The sequence below is a fragment of the Triticum urartu genome, chromosome 6A (assembly GCF_056163025.1).
Source record: "Triticum urartu cultivar PI428250 chromosome 6A, HENAU_Tu73, whole genome shotgun sequence".
Taxonomy (NCBI): Eukaryota; Viridiplantae; Streptophyta; class Magnoliopsida; order Poales; family Poaceae; genus Triticum; species Triticum urartu.
This window is the reverse complement of record NC_141878.1, coordinates 104,631,193-104,640,710: the sequence shown is the minus strand read 5'-3', so window position 1 is coordinate 104,640,710 and position 9,518 is coordinate 104,631,193.

The window sequence follows — 9,518 nt, the reverse complement described above, 5'->3', positions numbered from 1 at the left end:
TAAAATTGTGATGACAACACCTCGGAGCTCAACTCGTCGGGACACTACCACAACCCCTAATGCTAGGAGGCACCAAGAACAATGTTCTCGTCACAAAACCATCGGAATGATTCCAAGATACCCGCGTGATCCGAATTTTTTTAGTGAAATTTGAGAAGAGAAGAGTCAAAACTCTACATCAGGAGGCCTCACCAGAGCGACGAAGGGACTGAGGAGTAAAACGAATCCTACTCTCCGATATATATAATCCTATAAGACTCAAAACATATTGTTCTAGACTCAACAACACCAGCGATTCGATCAAGCAGGGGCTCCTAAGTCAGGTAAGGCTCTGATTACGAACTTGTAACACCCACGATGCGGCTATATCTCCCACGTGTCGGAGCACGACTTAGAGGCATAACCGCATAGCAGGCATGTCGCAAGATGGGTAATCTTTACACATCCCATGTACTGAATAAGAAAGGGATAAAGAGTTGGCTTACAATCGCCACTTCACACAATACATAAATATAGCATTACATCATCCAGAATACAATCAAGGTCCGACTACGGAACCAAAATAAAGAAAGACAACCCCTAATGCTAGATCCCCGATCGCCCCAACTGGGCTCCTCTACTGATCAAACAGCAACGAAACAACACAATGAACAAGATCTTCATCGAGCTCCCACTTGAACTGGGTTGCGTCACCTGCACTGGTTATCATCGGCACCTGCAAACTGTTTGGAAGTATCTGTGAGTCACGAGGACTCAACAGTCTCACACCCGCGAGATCAAGACTATTTAAGCTTATGGGTAGGAAAGGGTAGTGAGGTGGAGCTGCAGCAAGCACTAAGCATATATGGTGGCTAACATACGCAAATAAGAGCGATAAGAGAAGCAAAGCACGGTCGTGAACTAGAAGTGATCAAGAAGTGATCCTGAATCTACTTATGTTCAAGCATAACACAAGAACCGTGTTCACTTCCCGGACTCCGCCGAGAAGAGACCATCACGGCTACACACGTGGTTGATACATTTTAATTAAGTTAAGTGTCAAGTTCTCTACAACCGGATATTAACAAATTCCCATCTGCCCATAACCACGGGCACGGCTTTCGGAAGTTCAAAACCCTGCAGGGGTGTCCCAACTTAGCCCATCACAAGCTCTCACGGTCAACGAAGGATATTCCTTCTCCCAGGAAGACCAGATCAAGCTCGGAATCCCGGTTACAAGACATTTCAACAATGGTAAAACAAGACCAGCAAAGCCGCCCGATGCGCCGACATCCCGATAGGAGCTGCACATATCTCGTTCTCAGGGCAACACCGGATGAGACATCCTACAAGTAAAACCCACCCTCAAGTTTTCCCGAGGTGGCCCCGTAGTCTACTCGGTTCGGACCAACACTTAGACAAGCACTGGCCCGGGGGGGCTTAAAATAAAGATGACCCTCGGTGTCGGTGTCAAAACCGGCGGTTCTCGGGTAGGGGGTCCCGAACTGTGCGTCTAGGCGGATGGTAACAGGAGGCAAGGGACACGAAGTTTTACCTAGGTTCGGGCCCTCTTGATGGAGGTAAAACCCTACGTCCTGCTTGATTAATATTGATGATATGGGTAGTACAAGAGTAGATCTACCACGAGATCAGAGAGGCTAAACCCTAGAAGCTAGCCTATGGTATGATTGTATGTTGTAGTTGTTGTGTCCTACGGACTAAAACCCTTCGGTTTATATAGATACCGGAGAGGGTTAGGGTTACACAAGGTCGGTTACAAAAGGAGGAGATATCCTTATCCGTACTGCCTAGCTTGCCTTCCATGCCAAGTAGAGTCCCATCCGGACACGGGACGAAGTCTTCAATCTCGTATCTTCATATTCCAACAGTCCGGCCAAAGGATATAGTCCGGCTGTCTAGAGACCCCCTAATCCAGGACTCCCTCAGTAGCCCCTGAACCAGGATTCAATGACAATGAGTCCGGCGCACAGTATTGTCTTCGGCATTGCAAGGCGGGTTCCTCCTCCGAATACATCAGGGAAGGGTTTGAGTACAAGGATAGTGTCCGACCCTGCAAAATAAGTTCCACATACCATCGTAGAGAGAATAATATTTCCACAAATCCAATTTGCTGACTTGTTTTGGCAACACGACATTGTGTCATGGCCCGGTGATTATTCGAACCGTTTTTCTTCAACCAGCCTCACACATAACGCGAGGCGGTTTCTTGACACGTCTTGTCAAAGCAGAGATCGTGTTCCCCTAATTACGGGATTCTCATCAATATGGTCGTGGGTAACCCAGCCATATCTAGGACTCCTAGATTATAGGCGAGTCCCAAACGGCTACGAAGAGGACGCTTGATATTCACCCTCTTTATAAAGGGACAAGGCTTTTACTTTTTTTCCTCCCGTGCTCAATCAAATCCTTCCCCCGCCTCGAGTTCTAACACCCAAAGCCCAGGTCAGGTGCTCCGGATCTTCAAACATGTCCGGATCTAGCCTTTAAGGCCGGTGGATGCCCTCCTCCGTTACGGAAGAAGACATCAAGAAGTTGTGGGAGGCCAGATACCTGACCGCCGAGGTTTCGCATTGGCTGCCTGCCCGAGGGCAGGTCGTCCCTACTCCTGAACCCAACGAAGACGTCGTGTTCATCTCCCACTTCCTCCGAGGTCTAGGCCTCACTCTGGATCCCTTCGTTAGGGGGCTGATGTTTTATTACAGGCTAGATTGCCACGATCTGGCCCCAGACTCCTTTCTCCACATCTCATCATTTATTGTCGTATGTGAGGCTTTCCTCCGCATTACCCCTCACTTCGGCCTATGGCTCAAGACCTTTGACGTGAAGCCGAAGATGGTCGAGGGGCAGCATGTAGCGTGCGGAGGCGCATTAATAAGCAGGATTGCCGGAGCTCCATGGCCAAAGGGTTCTATTCCAGAGGTGTCCGGATTATGGCAAGGGGAGTGGTTTTACATCACAGCTCCCAGAAGTGCCAAGTGGGTGGCTGCCCCTGCTTTCCGCTCAGGCCCTCCACCACAACTGATGTCATGGATTAGCAGAGGGCTGAGCTGGGGTCCCGCCAAGGACGTGCCTGTACTGCAAATCCGCATTCAAAATCTCTTCGAAGGAGATTTCAGTTTGATTATGGTAATTAATGCAAGTCATGCTGGTTTGATGAATCCAGCCATGCAAACGCCGGCCCCTCCGCATGTGGGAGTTCAACCCAGAAGGACCGTGCGCTATTTAGAATTTCCTTGGCCTGACGCTCGAGGAGATGTATAAATCATTCTTCGGACCCTAGATAGAGTGTCCGGACACTACCGAGGATGTGGGCCTGAGCAGCAACCGCACCGCCGACCAAGTAAGTTATCCTCTAGCCGAACACACCGTCTTTCACTTATCTTGACGTCATTCTGAGAAATCGCTCTTTGACCAGGACTGGATAACAAAGGCGAAGATGATCCGGTGTTCGGCCCCCCTTCCGGAAGGCTTGGAGAATCCGGTGCTGGAAAAGATGCTCGAGCTAGCACCTTGCCCTGAGCCCTCACAGGAAGATAAAGGGGGGAATAAAGAGGGAGAAAGCGGGCCTCCACCGCTACCTATTCCGACCAAGGGAATGAGCGCCTCCGTGAGGGAGGATAACCGAGGGGAGGAATCTGATATTCTCTCACCCCGGGGAAGGAAGAGGACTACCTCTGAAGATCCGGAAACCAAGGTTTCCAAGCGGGAGAAGAAATCTCCACCAGAGGGTCTTGCCTTGGAGGGTGCTCTTGCCGTACAAAGTCCGCGCGGGGATCAGCCCTCTAACGAGCTGTAAGTAATTAAAAAGTACTTTAATAGTGAAGATGTATTACCTTACCTCTGAGGAAAATAACCGAAGTATTTATCTTGCAGTTCGGATCTTAGCCCTTCTCAGTAGAGCTCGTCTTCAGGGGATCTTCTTCCGGAGATGATGGAGAGCGAAACGCCTCCCCCGGACTCCTCCGCTCAAGAAGCGGGCGACCTTGAAGTGTCGTCACGGAGGGCCTCTCCGGATCCGGTGAGGCCAGAGTCCTATAGTCAATCGAAGTCCCCAGCGTCCGGCTCTCGAAGAGAGCAAACAGAAGAGTCCGGCACCGTCTGGTATGCGGTCGGACGTACTGAGAGAGCTGTTGGAGTGAGCGGCCCTCTCAGAAGAACACCATACATTGATGGGTACGGTGATGGAAAGGATTTCATCCGCCAAAAGCGGGTTGCATGATGCCTTTATGAGTCTACTGACAGGCTTTGAGGTACATAAAATGATGTACATTTGTGATGGTACCGCACATTTTTAGGTGTGCCCTGTGTAGATAGTAGCCCCTGAGACTGGTTGTCGCCGAGAATAGCGGAAAACAGAGGATCGTAGTCCCAGGCAATAACCATACCACTTTAATGTGTAGGTAGTGGGAGCTCCGGTGGCTAGCCAGACTCATGGGTTTGCCGAACTAAAGCGGCAACTTGATGCGGCGGATGCCGACATCGAGCTTGTTAACAAGAGGCTTGATGAGGCACAGGGTAAGTGGTATTTTCTGGTGAATGCCACATAGTGAGAGCAGCATGATGCCAATATCTTTAATATGTTGTGACTGCAGATGGAGCTGCAACTGTGGAAACCCTATGGGCGGCACTTGCCCGAGCCAAAGAACAAGCAAGGATTAGTAATGCGGATGCTTTGAAGGCGGCCGAAGAGTTGAAAGCCGAGAAGGCCGCGCATTGCGAGAGAAAAGAGAAGATGGACGAGATGGCCGTAAAGTTAAAAGACACTGGCGACTGTTGCCAATTCCTTGAAAAAGAAAACCGAGCGAAGGCAACGGACCTTGAAAAGGCCACGATGGCGAACAAAGATACCCGCTCTGCTATGAGAGCGAAGAAGGAGGAGCTGCGTGAGGCCGGGGATATTGCGGCTGGGAATCCCTTCATGCTGCGGAGGAAGTTCGGAGATCCATGGTATGCCCCTCTGGATCGGCTGTGGAGTTCGGCAGACGCATGTATGGACTTGGCAGCGAGCGCTGCTGATGCGGCCAAATACTTCCAAGGTCAAACATATCGTGAAGTGGACAAGCTGTTCTGGTCGCAGTTCAACGTTCCAGAGCGTCCGCTTCCATTGACTAATCAGCTAGCCGAATGGGCCGAACTAAATAGGTTGTCCGGACTCGCCATGAGGTCTGTCGTGGATCAGCTGTGGCCGGAAAAGCCGAAGCCGAACAACTATTTCAGCTTAGTGCAGCCGTTCCTTGGTGCGGTGCCGCGCATCAATGCGATGAAGAGGTCGGCGTGCATAGAAGGCTCGTGGATGGCCCTTGCCCGTGTTAAAGCATACTGGGCGGAGATGGATGCTACCACCGTTGCGGCGCAGGGTTCGGCCATAGGCCGAGTGGCTGCCGAGCACTATTTCGAAGAGGTTCTCGAGGGTGCTCGTTTTATAGAGGCCCAGTGCTGAAAGAATATTATGTTTGAGTGACATGTATTCCCATTGTAAACACAATGTTTTTATGAAATTTATTAAGGTTGTGTTTATACTTTTGCCTGAAAGTAATATGATGCCTCCTGTGCGGCCGTTTATGTATACATGTGTATAACCTGAAAGATTGCAGTCGTCGGCTTCAGCCCCCACGCATATAATGCGGAGGTGTTCGCAGAAGACGCGTGTTCACACTTAAACCAACGTCTTGGTGCTATTAAGGAGGTGATAGCGCAACGAACGAGGCAACCGGACTATAATGCTTTAACACTTTCACTTAGCCATAGGAGTTTGACGGTGGGGCTACTATATAGCCCCTGGTGGCTCCGCACTCTCCCGAATTTGGGGTGCGTACATGCCTGGCCAGGAAACGGCCCCTCATTAAGGCGGAGGAATTCTAACATTCCGATAGGTCATCGAGTGGTTGACCAGTCTCACGCTATATCATGACAGTCAGTTTTCGGCTTTCTCTACTGAGGTGCTCGTCCGGATGACCCGGGGCACAATCGCAGTAGTTCTCCTAGTGCTACCTTAGCCGATAGAGCAGAACGTAAGGTACCAAAACATAGGAGCCGGGCAAACCCAACATTTGACCAAAGACATGATTCGGAGCTGATGCATATAAGGCCAAACTCGCGACGCCGAACACTCCCTAAGGTATTCGGTCTTTATGGTATGAACTGGGCCTAAACAGTGCCCTTTGCAAGAAGCCCCCGGTGTCCAGGTACGTGCATTATTCTGACGTGGCCACATGCCAAGACGCTAGCATCCTTCTCAATTGTAGTGAGAATCCGAGGGATGTGTATCAACAAGAGACAGTAAAAAAGGTTGATGCAGGGTCTTAATCTAAAAAGAATCCTTGGGATGGGTCCCTGCTGCACGTCTGCGCCTGTGTCTCCGTTGTGCCGTATCCTGGACGGGTGTAGCACGGTGGTCATCTGTAAAAGAGAGGAACTTAGGTGAAAAGTTGTCATGCAAAAAGGTAGGCTTTAAAGAAACCATGTATACTTCAAGATGAGTACAAAAAAATTGCCACGTGTCCGCGCGCGTTGAGCCCCTTGTGTTTGTGATAGGGGGTGTGGCCATCAAACCTGTACGAATTTCATATAGCTGCACCGGACTCGTCTAACCGTGTCCGTGGTCTTGACAACCTATCGAGTACTTTAGTTGGTAAGGTCATTTTAGTGTGCGGCTGCCGCGGCGGCCGCACCTCCTCGGCGCAGGGATCACTCAATATTTCCATTTACTATAATGATGCCACGTGGACCGGGCATCTTAAGAGTGAGGGAAGCGTAATGTGGTATTGCATTAAAGCGAGCGAAAGCTTCGCGTCCAAGTAGTGCTTGATAGCCACTTTGGAACGGAGGAATGTGGAAGGTTAAATTTTCGCTACGGAAGTTATCGGGGAAGCCGAATATAACTTCTAGTAGCAGGGAGCCCATGCAATGAGCCCCTGGGCCTGGCATTACTCCTTTAACGGTAGTATTGCTGAGGCAAATTTTCGTTGGGTCTATCCCCATTTTGCGGATTGTGTCCTGATATATCAAGTTTAGACTGCTTCCACCGTCCATCAGGACTCGAGTGAAGTGGTATCCTTCAATTATTGGGTCTAATACCAAGGCAGCCCATCCTGCACGCCGGATACTTGCTGGGTAATCCCGATGGTCAAAAGTGATCGGTTGAAACGACCAGTGGTAGGACTCCGCGGTGATAGGCCCTTGGGCATATTTATCTGGGAGTGCCGCTTTGTTTCTCCCCTTGATCACGTGTAACACGTTTACTGTTTTGACTTCTGGTGGAAATTTCTTTTGTTCCCCAGTGTCTTGCTTGAGAGGCTCATCCTCGTCTTCGCTTGGTGTATCCTCCCCCTTGTGTACGGCGTTGAGCTTGCCAGACTGCTTGAATACCCAACATTCTATGGATCTGGCATATCTGGTCCAGAATTTTGTTGAGGCTGGACAGTTCATCTCTGGCGCCTTTAGAGAGCGGCTTTTGCTGACCTGGCCGAGAGCTTCTGAATCCGGCGTTTACCGCCGTGCTCTTCAGGTTGTCTTCTTTATTCCGACACTCATTATTTTTGCTGCGTCGTGACTTCCCGTTGTCATCTCTAACTTCGGATGTACTTGGGTCGCTGGTGCTGCATCTGGCTAGCCAGCTGTCCTCACCCGCGCAAAAGCGGGTCATGAGGCTTGTTAATGCTGCCATTGTTCTCGGCTTTTCTTGGCCGAGGTGTCTGGCAAGCCATTCGTCGCGGACGCTATGCTTAAAAGCTGCCAAGGCTTCGGCGTCCGGACAGTCAACTATTTGGTTCTTTTTAGTAAGAAACCTGTTCCAAAGCTTGCGGGCTGACTCTCCGGGCTGTTGAGTTATATGACTCAAATCGTCCGCATCCGGAGGTCGGACATACGTCCCTTGAAAGTTTACCCGAAAAGCGTCTTCGAGATCTTCCCAGCTTCCAATGGAGTTTTCAGGGAGGCTTTTAAGCCAGTGCCGAGCTGGCCCTTTGAGCTTGAGGGGTAAGTATTTAATGGCGTGGAGATCATCTCCTCGAGCCATATGGATATGGAGGATATAGTCCTCAATCCAGACCCAAGGGTCTGTTGTTCCGTCGTATGCCTCTATGTTTACGGGTTTGAATCCCTTTGGAAATTCATGGTCCACCACCTCATCGGTGAAACATAGGGGGTGTGCGGCACCCTTGTATCTGGGTGTACCGCGTTGTTCGGATGTTTGTTGTGTTGCATCGTATGCTGGAGCACGCTTGCGTGGTCCATACATGGATCTGGTTGCACCGTCCTTTTGATGCGAGCCTTCGCGTGGATCGCGTATTGGCTTATGTGTGGCGTTGTTTGCCGCTCTATGTTGGCCGTGAGGTCGTCTATCCGGCCAGGTGGCCGTTTTGATTTTTGGTTGCGGGGGATCTAAGGCCTCCTCATCGAATTCGGGTAGCAACTTCCGCTTCGGGTAGCTCTTGGTGGGGCGATTACCGCCGTACTTTGCTGCTGCGTTGAGTACTTAGCTCCATCTGATTTCGAGTGTCTCTTGTGCAGCCTTGAGTCTTTGCTTCTGCTTTTTTAGACTCCTCACGGTGGCAACAAGCCTTTGACGGGTATTCTGTTGCTCCGGGTGTTTGTTTGGTGTGAGGTCGCCCGGACTATTATGTTTGACAGAGTCAGGTTGTTCGGTTTGATTCTCCGTATTGCCATGATCCGGCGATGGTTCACCCTGCTCTAACGCTGGGTCTATATGATCGTTGTTTCTGTCGAGGCAGGATTTGGAGCGGCGCTTACGCCACCGCTTTGACTGCTTCTCGAGGGGACAACCCTTCGTTGCGTCCTTCCGTTCCTCGTCGTCGTTTTCTTTTGGTGTGTTCACCATGTATACATCATGTGGTGAAGTGGGCGTCCAGTGCCCTGTGGGCAGTGGTTCCTGTTCGTCTCCTGCATCATCGTCCATACCGTTGATGTCTTCGGAGTCGAGGTCGAGCATGTCGGTTAAGTCATCGACAGTGGCTACTAAGTGGGTGGTGGGTGGGCGGCGAATTTCTTCGTCATCCGCATCCCAATCCTGCCGGACATAGTTCGGCCAGGATCCTCCTGACAAGGAGAGAGACCTTAATGAGTTCAGTATGTCGCCGAAGGGCGAGTGCTGAAAGATATCCGCGGAGGTAAACTCCATGATCGGCTCCAATCGGATTCGATAGGAACGGGTGCAGGTGGTTCAGAGTCCGGGGCCGGAGAAAGATCCGACAGTTTAACAATACGGCTCTCGTGCAAGGTAAGGTCGATGTTCGGCTCGATCGCCGCTGAGGGTAAGGCCTCCGTGGCGGGGTCCATCCACCCGTCCATGGACGACGCAACTGGCTCCGAATTGAGGGTCGGAGCGGCTGCAGGTGCGGTCTCCTGAACACTGTCGGATGGTAGAGCTAAATCGTACTCATCATGACCGCGCGACGCACAAGGCAGAGGCTCGAATTCGTCGAAGATCAAGTCTCCACAGATATCGGTCGTGTAGTTTAAGCTTCCAAACTTGACCTGATGGCTAGGGGCGTAGCTTT